At 41.5% G+C, this 20571-nt stretch overlaps 1 protein-coding gene across 1 annotated transcript in view; it reads right to left on the bottom strand.

Moving 5' to 3' along the window:
* The window catches only part of CAMKMT (calmodulin-lysine N-methyltransferase), a 785377-nt gene that overhangs the window by 657171 nt on the left and 107635 nt on the right, over positions 1 to 20571 (bottom strand).

Genomic DNA, 20571 nt, shown 5'->3' with positions numbered 1-20571 from the left:
CCGACGCATCAATAGGGACATACGTTAGATTTAGTAATTGCCCCCATGCGCATGGTAGAGGCTGGGAAATTGAGAATCCTGTATGAAAGGGAGGTGCCATGGTCCGATCACCATCTGATTTATTTTTTCCCTGTAGTCCTCGGAGTTGGTCAGGGTCAACAGACTGGGAGTAAAAAAAATAGTCTGAGGAAAAATCAATGTGGATATGTTTTAATCAGAATGGGGTATTGGAGAATAAAAAGGTGGAGGAATTGGTTGGCCAATGGAATTCTTCTATTGTGAATGTTCTAGATAGGGATTGTCCCAGAGAAAGTGAGGTTACATAATAGGGTGGCTTCTGCGCCTTGGTTTACCCCTGAGTTGAACAAGAACAGACAAGAGGTATGGAAATTGGAAAGGATCTGGATAAAATCCCATCTATGGGGTGACAAAGTGAATTGGCATACATCTGCTAATAGATACATGTCTGAAGTTAGACATGCGAAAAAATGTTTCTGAAAGATAAGATAGAGAAAACGGATTATAATCCACAAGAAATATTTAGGATTACTCAATCCTTGTTGGGGGGGGGGGGAAATTGTCTTCCTAGGTCTGAGATTCCAAATGCGATAGATGGAGATATTTTTGTTAGTTTTTGGTGCAATAAAATTCAGGAGAGTCGAGAACTGATTGGGCAAAGGTTGGGAGTTGTGGACATAGTTGTGAGTGAGTTAGATGGTTATATGGATAGAAGGGAATTACTGCAATTTGAATGGGTGGATATTCTTGAATTACAGAATGTGTTGCAAAACTGTAAATCTGGACCCATGCCCGTCGTTCTTGATTAAATCAATACCAGAAGATTTCTTGTCTAGATTGCAGTTGATAGTCAATGTGTCCCTGGAGGAAGGTTATTTGCTGGAAACCTTGAAACAGTCTATGGTAACCCCGATTTTAAAATGGGCTTCGCGGGGGCGGAGTCCAAGATGGCGGCTTGGTGAGGAGTGTGAGAAGGACGCTCCTCTTGAAATCATATTTCTTCGTAAAACAAGTTACAAATGCCGCACACTAAACGGAAGGCACGGCTCCACGAGAGCCTGGCCTCAGTGGAGACACCTGAATCACGACAGATTATTATTACTACCTACTTCTCCTCGACGCCGAACCAGCCGGGAGCGAGTGCCGCGTTGGAGAGGGACGTGGAACGAGTGTCCCTCTCTATGGCAGAAGAGATCTCGCTGAGTCCCGGAGCGCCTGAGACGCCATCCCCACCTCAGCGAAATGGTGAGAAGCGAGAGATAACATCAAAAAGTTCGCCGACAAGCCACAAGCCGGAGAGAGGCTTGAATATGGCTGCAGCAGGAGGAACTGCTCAGCTAGAAGATTATATACCATCGACCCCGACACACCAACGCTGGAAACTGAAAAGGACACTGAGACTGGTGCTGCAGAAAGGGCTGAGTCAGTACAAGTATTAAAACCCTTTCTTGTAAAACCTGCGGTGATCACGATGGAAGCTCTGTGGGAAGCTATGGCTGCCATTGAAGCAGCCGTTGTGAACTTATCAAAAGTTTGTATTGGAGTAAATTCACGAAGTATAGAGAACCAGAAAAGATTGGATGCTCAGGATGATAAACTTCGTGAGATTTAATTTAATTTAAAAAAACTTTTCTATACCGTCGTTTAGTAGAGCACCATCACAACGGTTTACAGTTAGGCACAAATATGTTTGGTTTCTAAATTATCCAAAAGGTACCAGTATTATACGGTTACATAGTTCAATAATATACTCTAAATGGGGAATGGGTGTGGTTACCATTTATGATTGTTAGCGTAATCATATGTTTATACTGTCTTTCAAATATAATACTTAAATATGAGAAAAAAATAATAAAAATAAGCAACTCTGCATTTTATACTGGTGACTTTCAGCTGATGGGAGAGAAAATGAAAGCTGTTGAAACTGAATGCCATCATGTGTATCAACAAGAGACTATACTAAGAAAAAAAGTTGAAAATATTGAAAACAACCTCAGTAGCTTAAATTTAAGGGTTCTTAACTTCCCGGTCATTCCTCAGATGCCTCCAATTGATTTATTTAAGAAATATTTAACAGACATATTGAATATGCCTCCAGAAGCTTTGCCTTTAATTTTAAAAGCTTATTTCCTTCCTCAAAAGAAACAGGAAGACGGCCAGGAGGAGGGTGAACCCCAGTCACAGATGAATATTACAGATCTCTTAGAACTATCAACTGAGGATACAATCTCAATGAGGGCAACTTTATTTGTGTCCTTTGCGTTTATAACAGAAAAGAGTTCAGTGATGAGATTGCTTTTCCATAAGAGAACTGAAAAATACTATGGTTATACAATCAGGATGTTTCCTGATATCACCCGGTCAACACAGGAAAGAAGGAAAAAGTTTATTGAGATGAGGACAGAGACATTGGCTATCTGTTCTAAATTTGTACTTCGGTACCCCTGCAAATGTGTCGTAACATACCTTGATTTAGTCTATGTTTTCTTTGAACCATCTCAACTTTACTTTTTTATTGATTCACACTCTAATGCAGCGTTAACAGTCCAGAAGGCTTAAGTAGGCACCTCACAGCCGCCGTCGTTTCTTTTTTCCGTTTTTTCCTAATATTGGCTCGCTCAAAATTTGTTGAAGTATCCGCCCCATTGAATTCTTATTGTAAAGATGGAGTTCACATCCTATTATATTTTTGATTGAAGATGATATCTTGAGTTTATCTTTGTATGTGATACATCTGCTTTACCCAATCACAAATGTTAGTTTGTGTAATTATGTTAAAATGCAATAAAGAGAAAATAAAATAAACAAATAAATAAATAAATAAAATGGGTTCGCTGGACAATTCAAAACTGTGCCAGTTATCATCCTATTTCTAATAACCTTTTTTTGGCTAACGTGTTGGAAAAGGTCGTATGTTCTCAGTTGTCTAGTTATTTGGAGGAGGTGAAAGGCTTGGATAGATGTCAGTCAGGGTTTAGAAAGGGTTATAGCACCAAAACAGTGGTGGAATCTATGCAAGATGAGTTATTGAAATATAGAGATAAGGGAATACCTGTGGTGATGATCCTGTTGAATTTGTCCAGTGCTTTTGACTTGGTCGACCATGATTTGCTTTTGGTATGGTGTAGACAACTAGGCTTAGGGGGTAAGGTTTGGGTTTGGGATTGGTTATTTTATTTCCTGACAAAATGTTCCTCTGTGGTTCGTGTGAGGAGAGTCTCATCAAAACCATATAGTTTTGAGTGCAGGGTTCCACAAGGATCCCCTTTGTCCCCGTTATTTAATCTTTTCTTGCAACCATTAGGATTACTTATTTGGGAGGTGGGGTTTGAAGGTTACAGCTATGCTGATGATGTGCAATTTTTGTTTCCAGTACAGGATGAACTGTCTGTTTCTTTGAAAACAATTACTGGTGGGCTAAAGAAAATTTTGGAATGGTTTGCTTCTCAAAAGCTTTTAGTGAATGTAAGTAAAACAGAATGGTTGTGTGTAGGGAAAGAGGTAGTATTCAAGAAATTAAACAGCTTGAGAATAGGGGATGTTGCTATCGAAAGAAGCCAGAAAGTAAGGAATTTAGAAGTGTTAATTGATGAGGCTCTGACTGGATTTTTATATCAGTTCGATGGTTCAAAAAGCTTGGCTTCGACTCAGGCAATTAAGAAGACTCCGAACTTTTTTCAAGTTTCGGTTTTCAGATTGGTGGTTCAGGCATTGGTTTGTTCAGTATTAGATTATTGTAATGTGGTACTAGTGGGTCTTCCTAAAAAGAGTCTACAGCATTTACAGGTGGTACAGAATATTGCAGCACGTTTGATTTTTGGTATCCCACGTAGGGTGAGTGCAACACCTTTATTAAAATGCCTTCATTGGTTACCAGTCGAAAAGTGAGTTAATTTTAAACTCATGATTTTGATGTATAAGGCACTAAATGGAGGGGGTGCAGTTTACTTACAAGATAAGATTAAGGGTTACTTTCCTACCCGCAATCTTCGTTCAAAATCAGCAGTGTTGGTGTTAGTTCCGTCAAGACAAGATTTATGTAAAGTCTCAAACAGAAAAAGGATGTTCTCAGTTAGTGGTCCAGAGTTTTGGAATTCGTCTCCATTGGAGGTAAGAGTGGAGCATTCCTCAACTTTAGAAAGAAGGTAAAGACTTGCCTCTTTCCATCTTAGCCTCGGGCAGACAAATTGAGTTTAGTACAGATAGTTGGGGTCGAAGTATATTGTTTATTTCACTTGAGTGCTATGTATCTTTGGTTTTTTTTTTCTTTTTTATTGCATTTACAATAAGACAACCAAGGAAGACATCATATAATGATGTCAAGGAATAAACCAATACAGTTACAATTGAATATACATAATTCGTTAGAAAATAATATTCAACAGGAAAAATATTAAATTGTAATCTGTGCCTGACTCTAAGGAAATAAAGGGGGGAGGGTTATAAAGAGCAATAAACAATGAAATATGTAAAATGAAATAGATGAGGAAACACCCCAATAATCATCTATTGCCTAACTTCAGAGTCTTATTAGGTGTGCATGTCTAAAAATACCCGAAGTTATGAGGGCTCAAAAAAGAGATAATTAGCATTCCCAAATTTAACATGACATTTACATGGATATTGTTATGCGTGCCATCCGCAACAGACCCGCGGCACAACCCCCTCACCTTTCTACAGTGACTCACATTCCTGGTTCCTCTTCGCTGGCGGCTGTGGACCATCAGCTCCGTCCTCGGGCCTCCCCCTGTGCCTCCGGCCCTGCTGCTGTCCCCGGCGTTCCTGGTCCAGCCACTACGTCCATTGCTTCTCGTTGGGCCTCTCCGTGTGACCCACGGAGAGACGCTGCTACTCGGTGCCGTGCCCCTCCCTAGCCACGCATGCATCACTGATGTTTAAGTAGGGACCGTGGCGGGAACCTAGCTGCAGCCCCAGATGATGACGTCAAAAGAGCTATAGTATTTAAGTGCAGGCTCCGCTCCCTAACATTGCCTTTGCAACAGGTCTCATCGCTGGTTGAGTACTCGTTGCCTCCTAGAGATTCGTCTCACTCCTGCATTCCTGTCTCCTTGTTCCTGTCATGCTTCATACCTCGGATTGCCTACACTGACTTTGACTTTGCCTCGCTTGACCATGCCATTGACTCTCTCCAAGCCCAAACCTCTGCTTCACCTGACCACGTCATTGACTCTCTCCAAGCCTGGCACTCTGCTTTGCCTGACTATGCCATTGACTCTCTCCAAGCCCAGACCTCTGCTTCGCCTGACTACGCATTGCCTGTCTTCAGACCCAAACTCCTGCTTCGTTTGACTACGCTTGACTTTCTCCGTGATCAGACCTCAGCCTTGCTTGCCACTGCCTCTGGATTGCTGCCAGCCCTGACTCAAGCCTGTTTCTTGACGCTCCTTCAGCTTCTTCTATTCAGGCTTTGGCCTGCTCTTGCTTGGGTACTCCCTGTCTGCCTTCATTCCTTTGGTGCTCGAGTCTCCGGGACACTACCTTGTCCAGTGTAAGACTGTATCATCTCTTATCTGCTGTCTCTGAGCTGAGCCTGATCTCTACATCGACTACCTACAGAGACCCACCTAAGTCCAGCCGGCCCCGGCACCCAAAGGCTCAACCCGCGGGGAACGAGGGCTGATATTGGTGAAGCTCCAGTTGGCCTCTGTCCATCAGCCCACTCCGCCTGCCGACAGTGGGGACCCGTAGGTCTCCTACCTATGGGCTGCGTCAACCCCACCTCAATCAAAGGGTCCACCTCCGACACAACAGATATTACAATAAAAAATAAGCCCCCCCCCCCTTTGAAAGGACCTTATCACGCATTGATAGAAATGTTTTCCTCCGGAGTTGAGTTGATCTTGTAATGTCTGGGAAAATCCATATCTTCTGACCTTGGAACATGGATTCACAATTGCGGAAATAGAATCGATGAATAGTATTTCAATCAGTGAGAAAAGCGAATGAGACCAATAGAGTTCCTCGTCTAGAAACTACCATCTCATGCGATTGTTCCAGAAGCTGAGTTAAATTCACTGCTTCTTCAGGAGAGTCATAAGATACCGTTCCATCAGACATACGGGCGGATTTTAAAAACCCTGCTCGTGTAAATCCGCCCGGATTTATGCGAGCAGGGCCTTGCGCGCCGGCGCGCCTATTTTCCATAGGCCGCCGGCACGCGCAGAACCCCGGGACGAGCGTAGGTCCCGGGGTTTTTGGAAGGGGGCGTGCCGGGGGCGGGACCCGATAATGCGGCATTTCGGGGGCGGGGCGCCGCGTTTCGGGGGCGGGACCGGGGGCGTGGTCCAGGCCTTCGGACCAGCCCCCGGGTCGGAGCACTGCGCGCCAGCAGTCCGCTGGCGCACGTAAATTTACATCTGCTTCTCGCAGGCGTAAATCTACAGACAGAGGTAAGGGGGGGTTGAGATAGGACCGGGGGGGTGGGTTAGGTAGAGGAAGGGAGGGGAAGGTGAGGGGAGGGCGAAAGAGAGCTCCCTCCGAGGCCGCTCCGATTTCGGAGCGGCCTCAGAGGGAACGGAGACAGGCTGCGCGGCTCGGCGCGCACCAGCTGCCCAAAATCGGCAGCCTTGCGCGCGCCGATCCAGGATTTTAGTACGCAAATGCGCTTTTTTAAAAATCTACCCCATAGGAAGAAAATATGACTTAGTGATCACCGTTGTAGCTGTTTCAGGAATTTTCAAAACATGAGAGATAACTTTTGAATAAATCAGTAGTAGGCAGAGATGTTATAACCGGGAAATTCAAAACTCCTCAGAGTGTTTTCAATATTTTCCAGCCTCTTTGATGTAATTAAATCAGATTAAACCAGTTTGAGTTTGCTCCACTGCAGTAAACCATGAATCTGCAACTTCAAATCTTGTCCCAGACTGAAAGATAGAATTCACATTAGCCAACACCTTAGAGTTAGTGTCCATAAAAATCTTTGTGAGATTAGAAATAGAAGATTCTAAGGACATAATAGCTTGCCACAGAACTTCCAACGCTATTTCTGGAGATTTAACCAAACCCAAATTTGGAAATATAGCAGTCGAGTCTGCACCACCTCTGCTCCTTATTCCGCACTCAAGCTGATCTAGCGAGGTAGATGTTTTACTTACACTTCAGGAGACTTCCAAGACTTTTCCATTGGGGCTCAATCCCCCTGCAGCCCCAAGAGTAGATTCAGGCTCCTCAGTACTCAAAACCCAGTCAGGGTTAGCCACTACTTGCCCCAATTTCATATTAGCTCTGCACAGCTCTTCCATAAGCAGTTGGTCAGAAAGCTCACATTTGGGAGGAGAAGGTGTGGTAGGCGCCCTGGGGGTCAGTGATATTTCCTCAGTCAAAAGGGATGGCGTTTGCTCAGCATTTTTCCCTAAAGCGATCGCTTCTGGAGCCATTCTTGGGATGGGAGAGAAAAACCCTCAATCCACAGTTGAGGTTTTCCAGATCTAGCACGCCGCAACTTGGCCTTCCGCTTTGTATGTGGCATCAGAAATCCGAAGAGGCAACACAGAAAATCACGGTGGAGGAGCTCTTCTAGAAGGTCACCGGCAGCCATCTTGGCTCCCTCCCCCCCCCCCCCCCCCCCCCCCAATCCCCTTTGTCTCTTCATTTGTTTTTATTTGTTCTGGAATTTGTATACACTGATTGTATTTTTTTTTTTTTTTTATTGAACTTTAATCTAATAACATTGAAAACAATGTCTTCCAGAAAAATACAGAAATAAAATCATTCTAATCATTACATCATGTAAGAAATACCCTTATTATCTGAATATTATAAGAATAAATGGGAGAACACAAACATTAAAGCAGATTCAAGGAAATCTTAATCATAATATTAGTTACAGCAAAGTGACATATCTAATTTCAATTTGCCCAACCCCCTTGGAGTTATATTAGGAGTGGGAATCAAAATACACCTGTAATTGCTCAGGCTCTGAAAAAATATATCTATCATTTTGATAAATAAGATACATCTACACAGAAATCTTAAATAGAATTTAGCTCCTCTTGTGGTTGCTTTGCTCTTCATCATCAGGAAAGATTTCCTTTCCTCTTGCATTTTCTTTGTGATATCAGGAAACACTCTAATTTGTTGACCATAGAAAAGCTGACTTTGGTTGTGAAAAGATAAACGCAGTATAGTGTCTCTATCTGATATTTGTGTAAAGGACACTAGCAGAGTTGCCATAGACTCTGTCTTACTCAAAAGATTTTTCTAATATATCTGTTAAATTATCAGATGTTTGATCTTGATCTTGTTTTCTCTTTTCTTTCTCTTTTGATGGCAGATATAATATTTTAGAAATTGCCGGGATGGCCGTTTCTGAAAATCCTAGAATATTAATTAAGTAGCTTTTGAGAAGATATATCTTAACAGCCACTTCTCTGCCCCTCTGCCTAGTGCATGAGTTCTCAATTCCTGTCATTCAGGGTCACAAAAAGGTCCATTTTCAGGGTAAGCAAGCTGTACAAACTAGATATATTGTAAGACCATATGGAAACAAATACATCTGATGAATATTCATTGTGTATCTCCTGAAGACCAGACCTGTTTTTGGCCCTCAGTAAGAATTCCTGCCTTAGGGTATCTACATCCTATTTTTTGATAAAATCAAATAGTTCTGGACTTTAAATAAAGTGATACCTTTCAATGTCATCCACAAAAAAAGTTCAGCTGTATGACAGTGCTATTTGGCAATAGTTGTTATTCCCTTTAAAAGCTTAGAGAACTGGAATAGGAAAGTGCAGTGGAAGTGGGAAGAAGAAGCATGTAATGTCTTTAAAGAACAGAACTGTGTCCCCACATTGGTGATGGGCAGCAGCTATAAAGCAGTATTCAAACAAAGAGCCAGAATATTGCTTAGTGTCCACAGAAGTCATGCAAAGGCCCTTAAACAAGGGCTTGCAAGACAAAATGTTAGTTGTTCCACCTGATAGTTCATCTACACATTTATAGAATTGGGGCAATCCACAGTAGTGGAGTTTTTCTCAACTCTGGAGATCAAAACAATTGTCTACATCTGTGAAGATTTAAGCAGAATGACAACAATTATTGTTACTGAAAAGCACAAGTCAGTTCAGAAGGTAAATGACCTCATTCGCCGTAGGGAGAAAATATTCATTGCTATGGAAGAGAATTCACAGTGAACACAATCTGCCAAAAGGAATCTTTAATAGAAGAAAAGGAAGTGCAGCTATGCTGATGAAATCAAAGTCCCAATATGAAGCTGTTCAACACATCTTTTATTTATTTATGTATTTATTTAGTGGGACCAGATATTCCACTTTAACTTATTAAGCTAAAGCCAGTTTACAGCAATAAAATCCAACACATCATAATTAATAACTCATTACATCAGGACACACAAACATAGAATAGAACCAAGGGCAATAAGTCCTATAGCTCTGCCCAGCTATGTCTAAAATAACTAGCTAAACAGATAGGTCTTAATCATTTTCCTGAAGGAGAAAGGACTTGCCTCCAGCCTCTCTGTAATGGCATCAAATTCCATTGGGATGGACCAAAAAAATCAAAATGTTCTGTGACATTTGGCTTTCGCTAAAGCTTGAATGTTGAGCAGAGCCTGCTAGAAGGTCCTAAGTAACCTTCAGGCTGATATAGTAAAGTTCGCGGGAGAGCGGGCAAGAACCCGCTCTCCCGGCGCGAGCACAGGCCACTCTCCTGTGCGCGCGATACAGTAAGACAAAATATTAAAATTAGAGCCCACGGTAAAAAGAGGCGCTAGGGACACTAGCGCGTCCCTAGCGCCTCTTTTTGGACAGGAGCAGCAGCTGTCAGCGGGTTTGACAGCCGACGCTCAATTTTGCCGGCGTCGGTTCTCGAGCCCACTGACAGCCACTGGTTCGGAAACCAGACACCAGCAAAATTGAGCGTCCAGTTTTCAACCCGTGGGCTGATTTAAAAACTTTTTTTTATTATTTTTAACTTTTTTTTTTAACTTTTGGGACCTCTGACTTAATATCGCCATGATATTAAGTCGGAGGGTGCACAGAAAAGCTGTTTTTACGGCTTTTCTGTGCACTTCCCCGGCACCGGCAGAAATTAACGCCTACCTTTGGGGGTTGGACGTCCGTTTTCGATGTGCTATTACCCCTTACTGAATAAGGGGTAAAGCTAGCGCGTCGAAAACGCGCGGCCAAATGCCGGTTGACAGTGCACTCCACTGGAGCGCACTGTACTGTATCGGCCTGCTTGATAGCTTATAGCATTGCAAGAAATGTATCATATAGGCTGGCCTGCTAAATGTAGACATTTGAAAACTAATGTGAGGACTTTATTTTTTATTTATTTATCGAGTTTTATATACCGTCATTCGGTTTTGCCATCACAACGGTTTACAATTTTCGATGGGATACTTTGAACTTGTTTCTAGACTGAGGTGGCATGATCCCTGGCTTTCCTTCCCATTTGCAGCCAACAGTAGCCTTCTAATTGTCCTTTACAACAGGCCCTGCTACAAAGAACTGCAAAAGTCTACCCAAGAAGTTATGTATAAAGGCTAGCCCTGTACACCTGGAAACCTCCGGCATGCAAAAGGGGAACTTTGTATGCTACCATCACAAATCTTTCTTGAGGAAGAAATGAAAAAGGAATGCAACATAAAAGCGAAGCACTAAAAGAAAACAATGTTTAAACTATTCTACTCGCTAGGTGTACCACACACAAACCACAAGGACTCGTCTCAAACATCACTAGGGTTAGGAAACCCATCTTCTTTGATTTTAATTGTTTTAACAAAGTATCAAATTTTATCAGGGCATTCTAAATCACAGTATTTTAAAATAGTACACCTTACAAAAGTTTGGCCTTATACTAGCATTTATCTTAACTAAAATCAACACCTCCCACCCCCCTTTCCTTTTCTTTTTCTGGTTCTCATTTTGCAAAACTTCTGTACCATAAGGTCCTTTGTTAATCCTAATTAATCTCTTACATAGGACTCAGATTCTTAGTAAAATTCTCATGGTTTTAATTTTGCTGAACAAAAATCTTGAGTTTGCAAATAATCAGACTGCAAATGGTCAATCATTCAGTTCTGCTTCCTAAGAACTAATCAAAGTAGAGCAACATATCAGATGTCTGCAGTGGCATACCTAGGGTCTCCTAGGTATGCCACTGCAGACCCCACCCCCACCCCCCATCCTTCTTGTACTAATGCTTAAGCTCACAGAAAATCAATAGCGACTCTAAACAGAATAATTTAGGGGGGGTGGGGAGAGGCAAGCCAAAGTAGCATTTCCATACATATCACCCACCTCCATAGAATGGACCCCTGCCTTAAAATTGGCTGTTAAAAATAACGGCTCAATAAGAAAGTCCCAGGGGTCTTTTGCGGAATTTTTAAAAAGCTGCCCAGTTTCACCCATCTAGTTAAACAATAACATTTTTTGATAACCTAATTCAACTAATTCTATATGACTATGAAAGTAAAGTCTGGAATCTACACAAGGGACAGTTCTGTTCACACTGGGGTAGATTTTAAAAATTTGCGCAATTGCGTACTTTTGTTCGCGCACCAGGCGCGAACAAAAGTACGCTGGATTTTATAAGATACGCGCGTAGCCGCGCGTATCTTATAAAATCCAGAGTCGGCGCGCGCAAGGGGGTGCACATTTGTGCAACCTGCGCGCGCCAAGCCCAGCGCGCACTGCCTGTTCCGTCTGTGGCTGCTCCGATTTCGGAGCGGCCTCGGAGGGAACTTTCCTTCGCCCTCCCCCCACCTTCCCCTCCCTTCCCCTACCTAACCCACCCCCCCGGCCCTATCTAACCCCCCCCCCCCCTTACCTTTGTTAGCAGATTTACGCCTGCTAAAAGCAGACGTAAATCTGCGCGCGTCAGCGGGCTGCTGGCGCGCCATCACCCAACCCGGGGGCTGGTCCGGAGGTCTCGACCACGCCCCCGGGCTGGCGCCACGCCCCCGGGCCCGCCCCCGAAATGCCGCGTCGCTCCGGGCACGCCCCCAACACGCCCCCTCCCCGCCCCTTTTACAAAGCCCCGGGACTTACGTGCGTCCCGGGGCTCTGCGCGCACCAGTGGCCTATGCAAAATAGGTGCGCTGGCGCGCGAGGGCCCTGCGCGCGTAAGTCTGGCCAGATTTACGCGCGCAGGGCATTTAAAATCCGCCCCACTGTGCAACCACAGAAATTCCCCCACCAACAGAGCTTGGATGTTTCCCTTACAACTCAAACAAAAAAATATTTTCAAATTCTAGGGTCACCTCACAGTAACAGCAGCACAAACATCTTCCACTGCCAGACACATTGTGAACTAACACAAAACCCTGCAAAAAGACACTCAAAATCTATATAACAAACCTCTCATAATGTAACAGTAGTAACACCAAGGACTCTAACAACAACAAACCTCACTGTAAAAAAGCAGGACAATAAATATTACACTAGAATACCAATACACCACCTACTGGGGAAACAAAACAATCCTGATTACTATAGATTCCTACACAGATACTACATGTTAGCAGAATCTCTCATCTTGTTCACATGTGCAAAACAGAGGTAAACCTCACCAAATGCAGAATAAAGAATTACAAAAACTGAAATGGAAATCCCAAGAAGCCAGACTCTGTCTACAGTGTAGCAATGGAAAAATAGAATCACTATTCCTCATAAACCAAACAAAAATCAAGACACATAAATCATTAATTATAATAGGAAAACCATACTAATAAAAGAATATTTCAAAACTACTAACGAACAAAACAACATCTATTAAAGTTCTATAGATTTTTTTAAATTTTTCCAAAGCTCCAATAAAATATTTCAAAACAGTAGACATCAAATAACACCCAATAATTAAAACTAATAAGGATTTTAAAAAAGCCCCTGCTGTCCATACCTGGGAATTCTTGATTTCCAATCACCCTGAAATTGTCAAGAATTAGGGGCTAAAGGGCACACAAACTCATCCTCTCTCTCACACACACAGTTACGCTCTCATACACATGCACATCCTTTCTCAAAGACACACACACACACACACTCATACACAGGCTCTCTGACCACCCCAACCTCTACCATACACATCTAAGCTCTTACTCACCCATATTCCCTCCTACATACACAGGTTCTCACTTTCACACACACATATAGTGTGGCTATCTCAAACATCCACACGCACTCAGTCTCACCAGTTACCTTGCATACAGATACATACATGCATGCTCTCACGGGCTCACACACACACATGTACTCACGCTCACTGGCTCCCTCACATACATGCACAGACCCTCAGGCAAGCTCCCATTCAGCCTCAAACCCACATACCAACCCCCCAGGGAGGCTCACATTCACTCTCACACATCAGATCCCTCAGGCAGGTTTCCATTCATTTTCACACAAAAACACAGACCTCCAGGCAGGCACTTATTCATTCACACACATACACACACTGAAGGCAGGCCCTCTCGCTTTCTTTTCCTGGCAGCCTCAGAGCCTCTCTCAGTCCTTTGCTGCCATTGTAACTATTGCCACATGCCTGCTGGGGAGTAGCTAAAATGATTGCTGCTAATGCCTCCTCTGTGCAAGCCCTGGGGTATTAAAAATTTGCAGAGCTAGCACTTCCTCCACGCTGATCGCAAGATCCGATAAATAAAGTGCTACCCTAGTGAGTTTTTAATACCTTAGGGCTGGCACAGACAATAAGAAGGGTGCACTTCTCTTCTGCTCAGCTGCTGGTGGGATGAAGTCCCCCAGCGGCCACACCAACTGTCTTCTGTTTTTTTGGCCATCAGTGGGATGAGGCCTACCAGAGGCCACACAGTCTCTCTCCCTGTTTTTTGGCCACCAATGGGATGGGTCCACTGGTGGCTGCACAGGCCTCCCTATGGCCCTACAACCCCCTCGGTATGCCACAAGATATCTGCACGCAGTAGATGTTGCCAATTTCATGAAGTGGGGAGGAGAATGTGAAAGGAGAGAGTAGAAAGCTCCCTCATGTGATGTGGGAGTGGAATACTGCCATTCCTATCCAGAATCAGAAATTCTATCAAGAATAACAAAAAAAAAAACCCAAAAAAACAAACACAAACAATTACAACTTCCTTATAGCTGCAGCTTGTCTTGAAGTTTTGAAAGTTGATCATGAGCTCTGTAACAGCAGCTCCCTCTGCTGCTCTCGAGCTGAAGAGCACAAAAAATCTCATTCAAACCAAAACTTAAGGATATCAGGACTAGTATGAGGCCTATTGATCAAAGTGCAATAAATGTGTGTTAACCCACAACTGAAACAAATATATTAGCAGCACAGCTAATACATATTTCACTAAAGCATATAAAAGAATGTATTTAAGGTGTGCAATAAAATTAACAAGTTAGTGTGTATATTTAATTCAAATAATACCACCTCTAGAGATGTAGTTAAGTTTTTGTGTTAACAGCCAAGTTATCGCACGCAAACACATTAATGCAAACTGTTACATTTAAATAGGCTGGTTAGCACAGTTCTGCATGTTAATCAGCTCTCTAAAATTTTAATGCAAAAATCTGTATTAATTGAAAATAATCCGTGCTACTATTAAAGTGAACACATTAACACCACTTTAATGAGCTTTCAGCGCTAACATAGGAGTTTAACACATTAACACCATTTAGTGCATACGCCTCAGTTTGTAAATAGAAATCTTCAAAAGGAGGATATTAGTAGCCTTGTTTTCTATATTCACACACACAGAAAGATATGTCTTGTATTTATTCAGTTACTTCTTGTTTTTCTTTAGTTTCTGAACACAGCTTTGTAAGAGTAAATCTCGGCATGCCCTTCTGCAATGAATTACATTCGTTTTCACTTTTAGCACTGGTGACTCTCAGAAGGGCAGCCAGTCCTGTTCTGCCCTGGAATCACCGGAGAGGAAGATGATAACAAAACAGTTTTTACAAGGAATCCAATCACTGTAAAAAGCTTTGAATTACTAATATTTAGTTACATGCCTGCACAAGTTACATTGTATAAATTTATTTCTATCTTCCAAGGGGAAAACTTGTTGCTTATCTGTAGCAAGTATTCTCTAAAGGCAGCAGCTCACCAGTCATAGAGAAGGATCACGTGCTAGGGCATGGAACTGAGAGGAACAAACTTTCCAGAGCTATCTGCTAAAGATTATAAAGTCTTTACTGCTCATGTGCCAACTTCCCACGCTACCTCCGCCACTCTCCAGAACAATTCCCAAGGGGAGGTGGGTTTGGTGTGTGTGACGGGTGAACCGCCGACTTCAGATAATACCTGTTCCAGGGAAACAACTATACTTTCTTTGAACACAAGCAATTTAAGGAGTCTCACGAGTAGGCCTCCCTAGCTACAAGTTGACATCAAACAAACAGAAAAAGAAGACCAACTGCTAATAGGAAGATCACTTTTTAAGTGAGGTGGGGGGAGGAGGGGTTAAGTACAAAGTGACAACTCTAAATCATAAAATGGTCTCTAGCAGGGAATGAGCTGGGTTTTACCCCAGGGAAGGTCTAAGGAGTTTGGATAGTTATTATCCCGACAGGAAGCCATTTTCAGATAATAATGTGATTTCAATGTGTGCAGTGAACTCCACACTGCAGTCTTCAAATCTATTCAAAGATGTAGACTTTTTATTGGCAACCAGTGTTGCCATTGTGTTAATATGCTGGGCCTTGACATACCCCTTTAAGGTAAATCTCGTTCAGGAGTTGCAAAGAGAAATCTAGTTCACTATCCAAATGAAAATGGTATATTTTGTAACCCTATTGCCAGGTGAACTGGGGTAAAAAACAATAATAATTTAAAAAAGCAGCTGTGTGGACTTTTTAAGGATTTTAGTCCACGCCAGATAAAAGATGGCAGCTCTTTTGCAACTAAAAGTATGGAGAGCTAGTTCATCTTTAAGGAAGAATATTAGTAGAACAACTGACTGATTAGGGATGAAGTCTGACACAACTGTAGGCAGGAATTTGGTATGCATGCAAAGCACCACACTACTATGATGAAACCTAGGGTAAGGTGGATAAATCTCTCTGTAGGCTGAAGTGATCTCTACCAAAAAATATACCTTCAAGGTTAAATATTTGAGCTCATAAAAGAGTTCAAAGGCTCAAAATGGCTTTTCATCATTTGGTCTAGAAGCACATTGTTGTCCCATGACAAAGAGAGAGACCTGATAGAAGGTTAAAAATAGGTTTTCATTCAACATGGAGTTGATATGTACCAAACAGACTGAGGAAAACCCTAACAGAGTTGATTTTAAGACTGGATTCTGAGAATTGTAGAAGGTATTCAAGTACTTTTTGGGTGAGACAGAAGAAGGGATCTAGGGCCTTGCCCTCACATCAAATGGAGCACAGGGTAGAGGTGTTACTCAAGCTAATTTGTTTTACTTAGGTATAGAGATTGCCCTTTCTGTCACTACCTTAGTTAGTCTGTCCATAGACAACTGAAGACATTCTGAGGCTTCAGCATGAAGAGCTCTCAATGTGATATTGCTGCCTCAACACTACAGGGTACTTGTAAAGGGGGCACAGTAAGATATCATTCAGGTAGTTCATAAGAGGACTGGGAGAAAAGGGAATGAAAACAAAAAATAATTAAGGAAGACCTGCTGACCTTGTATCTAAATTTACAAAGGGAAAATGTGCGCATTCTTTGAAAATTGTCATGGGTACAAAACACATACATTTTACACCTGTTTTTTATACTGTTAAGATTTCTATGAAAAACTGCAGGCAAGTGGGCTTTTGAAAATTGCTGATGATATATGCTATTGAATTGGTAGTAGGTTTTACGCATGCAACTGCACTTTCAGAGCATAACTGGGATTTTAAAAATTGTTACGAAAGGGCCCAAATTTTAAGAGCCCTGAGCGTGTAAAAATCGGAGGTTACTCACATGGCTGAGTGTTGCTCGCATTTTGAAAAGGGTCCAGCCACTCGCGTAACCCCTGTTACACGCAGAAGTGCTGGGCCAAGTAAAAGGGCCGGGCCAGGATAGCGCCATTAGATGCTGTCCTGGTGAAACTGACCGGCGTGGAGAAGATACTTCTGCTCCAGAGAAGCAGTATATATTAAAATAAAAAGTTTGGCCTCGGTAGGGTTAGGTTAGAGGTCGGGGAGGAAAGGGGAAGAGGGAGGAAGGAGGATAGGGTTAGGGTTAGGGAAGTTCCCTCCCAGTCCGTTCCAATTAAGGAGCGGACTGAGAAACGACCAAACACCTCACCGCGCTTAGAGTGTAACCCCCCCCCCTTGCGTGCACGAGTCGCGGCCCGCCTGCCCACGCAGATGTTAAAATCTGGCACGCATGTGCCTGCGGACATCGCATTTTATATAACATGCTCGCCGGGAACCGTGTGCACCTTTTAAAATCTACCCCTATTTGTTTTTATGCAAATCCTTTCATAATGTCCTTTCATACCCCTATTTGTTTTTATGCATGTAAATCCTTTTGAAAATTATCAAAGCTTTCATGTTACCTAAGTAAATAGGGGTTTACCCATGTAATGCCTTTGAAAATTTACCCTCATATAGGAGAGGTATCACCTGACCCTAAAAGAATATTGTGAGCTGTGATGTCTGGAATATCACAAATTCTGTAGTAATAAGTAGTGTTCCTCCATTGAAACATACAAACCTTTAGTATGCAATCATAAGGTGATTCTGTAGTAACATGTCACTACTTTACCTTTCTTCCAGTAGATAACTGCAATAGCAAAAGCAAACTTTTCTTTTTGTAACACTTCTTACTTATTTGACTATGCATATTTCCTTATAAAGCAGAAAAGAATCAATTATGTGTAATGTAACACTTCATGTATGCTGTTGTAGGTAATTAAAATTGTAAAATAATATGAAAGATGAATAAGTTCACCAAGAGTTAAATGTTAAAAAGGTCATCCAGTATAAAAAAAAAAGTGCAAAATTCCACTTAATAGTCATATGAATTAATTTCACATAAATGTTGTAATTTTGCAAAACTATTAAACTAATTCCATAACGTAAAAATTTCATTAAGAATGCAAAGTATATTTGTACATGAAATAAATGCTCTACGAGAGCATCTCAAATATGTTATTCATGGTTTGTGCACAGTGATGCTGCCAGCTAGTGGTTTCTCTTCTGCTTGTTTATGCACTTCTAGGATGTAACTTGATTGTCATTCTATACTTCAGCTACAGTCTTTGCCAAGTAACGTTGTGACCATTAGTGGTAATACTGAAACCAGCCACACAAGGTCACATTCTAAGCAGGACAATGGTTTTGTACTAACAACTCATGCTTCAGCTTTCTTCAGAAAAATGTGTTTCTTCTGTCTGCTGTGTGGCAGAACTTATCTTTAGTCTTGAAGTTAAAGACAATGAATCATATTCCATCTTTTTCTGCATGAACGATGACTCTGAGGATGGTCTCCATTTGGATCATAACTAATATGAGATTTAATGGAATATTACTTTGGCCTGGAATTTTGATACTTTTCTAAATATATATTTTTCATTCATATTACAGTTTAAAGTGTTCAATAGACTTAAGATTTCACATATTGGTGTTTGCCTCCATATAGTTGAGTGGGCATAGTCCCCGTGTGCTAAATTCTAAGACTTTCTGCTTTGATTTTGGAATGTAGCATTGCAAAGCAGATACCACAAAAATAGTAAATAAAGAGGGATTCATTATTTTATTCAGTGACAGTGAGAGCAAAGTTTCAGTACAGTAAGAAGAGATCAAATATGGACCCAGAGACACAAAAAAAGTCCTAAAGCAATACAGGCCTCCTGCAGTCAAGCTAATGTTAATACTCATTGCTGCTAATAAAAAAAAATATCAGTCATTCATTATTTCACTCTGTTCGACTTAACTGGGCTCTTAATCACTGCTAACTAGGGGGTTTTGCAAGGTAATGGTCCAAAGGCTAAAAAAGTGATGGTAAAATAAAGTTACTTCTTACTAGTAGCATATTTTGTCCTCTTTGTTGTGTATTTTAAAGAAAAAACAAGTAATGGAACAGATTCCCTGGACAAAGTGACATTCCTCTGTTTTTATATGTCAGTGTTCACAAAAGGATAACGACAATAGCTAAAGGAACAGCAAATATACCCAAGAAAAGTGTTTCCTTCCACAGTCAGGGGCAAACTGGCTTTTCCTATGTCTCCAAGGCCAAGAATAAAAATCACTTTGTTGAACCATCAGTTTAATATAGAGCATTAAATAATATAGTACCATTTTTTGTGTTTTCTATTGATAAAGTGACATCAAAGCATGACTTACACCAGGCCGTTTTTTTTTTTTGGGGGGGGGGGAGGTATACAAAACTTCGATTTTGTCAGCTCACCAAAAGCAAAATGAGACCACAAATTAAAAACGGAAATATACAGACAAAATCTGAACTGCAAACTCCAAGAAGCCACACTCTGCATTCAATACAACACCAGAGAAATGGAAAAAGAAATGAATTTTCTCCTGCATTGTGCAAAACAAAGAGTATCAGAGATACACATTTCCAAAAACTGACAGGAAAAAAAGATAAAGGCTTCCCCAAAAGAACAAGCAGGAAAAATTCCATATAATGCTGGGGATATAGAAACAGCAGCTACAACAGCACAATATCTTGTATCCTGTCACCAGGCCAGAAACATAATTTAATCAAAGACAAAATGGCCAGCACCAGAATCCAATAAATGTCTTGGATGTTGGCCTTTCTGTAATCTCTAATTTTATTTTACTATTATAGCAGTTATGTATTTTGATCCTTTTATTTTAATCACATTATATATTACTTTGGCAACACATGCACAAATTGTCAGGGTAATAAAAGTGATTCTGAATCAAAAAAGAAAAATGCAAGTTGGAATACTGGGATGGGAACTACTTTAAGCATAAACTGCACAAAACCAAATCCCCCACAGCTACCCATAACTGGAGCTTTATAGAATGCTATTAGGCAAATGATTCAAATACGGCGATATTTTACATGATTTACTTTAAAATTCAAGACTAAGACATCAAGCCATCTCTACCACAGTTTACAAAAAAAAGTGTCTAGACTATGACAGAATTTGATTCTCATGTTATAGACTTAGATTTTAAAGCGAGCAATAATAAATTAGTTAGAATCCATTGACTAAGGGCACACTGTAAAGCTCAAACCCTGGGTTATTGATTCTGTGTCAACTGCAGACCAATGTATATGTTTGTAGAATTTTTATTTTTTTTTACAATAGTTTACCTTGTCTTAAAAATGTTCTTAAATGTTGCATTTGACAGTTAATGCATATATAGTGTCTTATGTGAAAGGAAGAGTAGCTTGGTAGTAGAGCACTAAGCCAGGGGTGGCCAACCCCCCCCCCCCCCCCCCCATTCTCAGGCGCCACAAACAGGCCTGGTTTTCAGGATATCCACAATGAATTTGCAAAGAAATAGATTTGCATACAATGGAAGCAGTGCATGCAGGTACATCTCATGCATATTCCTTGTGGATATTCTGAAAACAATACCTGTTTGTGGTTCTTAAGGACCAGAGTTGGCCACTTGTGCACTAGAATATGGATCAAAGAAAGTC

This window comes from Rhinatrema bivittatum, chromosome 3 (genome assembly GCF_901001135.1).
Source record: "Rhinatrema bivittatum chromosome 3, aRhiBiv1.1, whole genome shotgun sequence".
Lineage (NCBI taxonomy): Eukaryota > Metazoa > Chordata > Amphibia > Gymnophiona > Rhinatrematidae > Rhinatrema > Rhinatrema bivittatum.
This window is presented reverse-complemented; position numbering and strand designations above follow the sequence as displayed.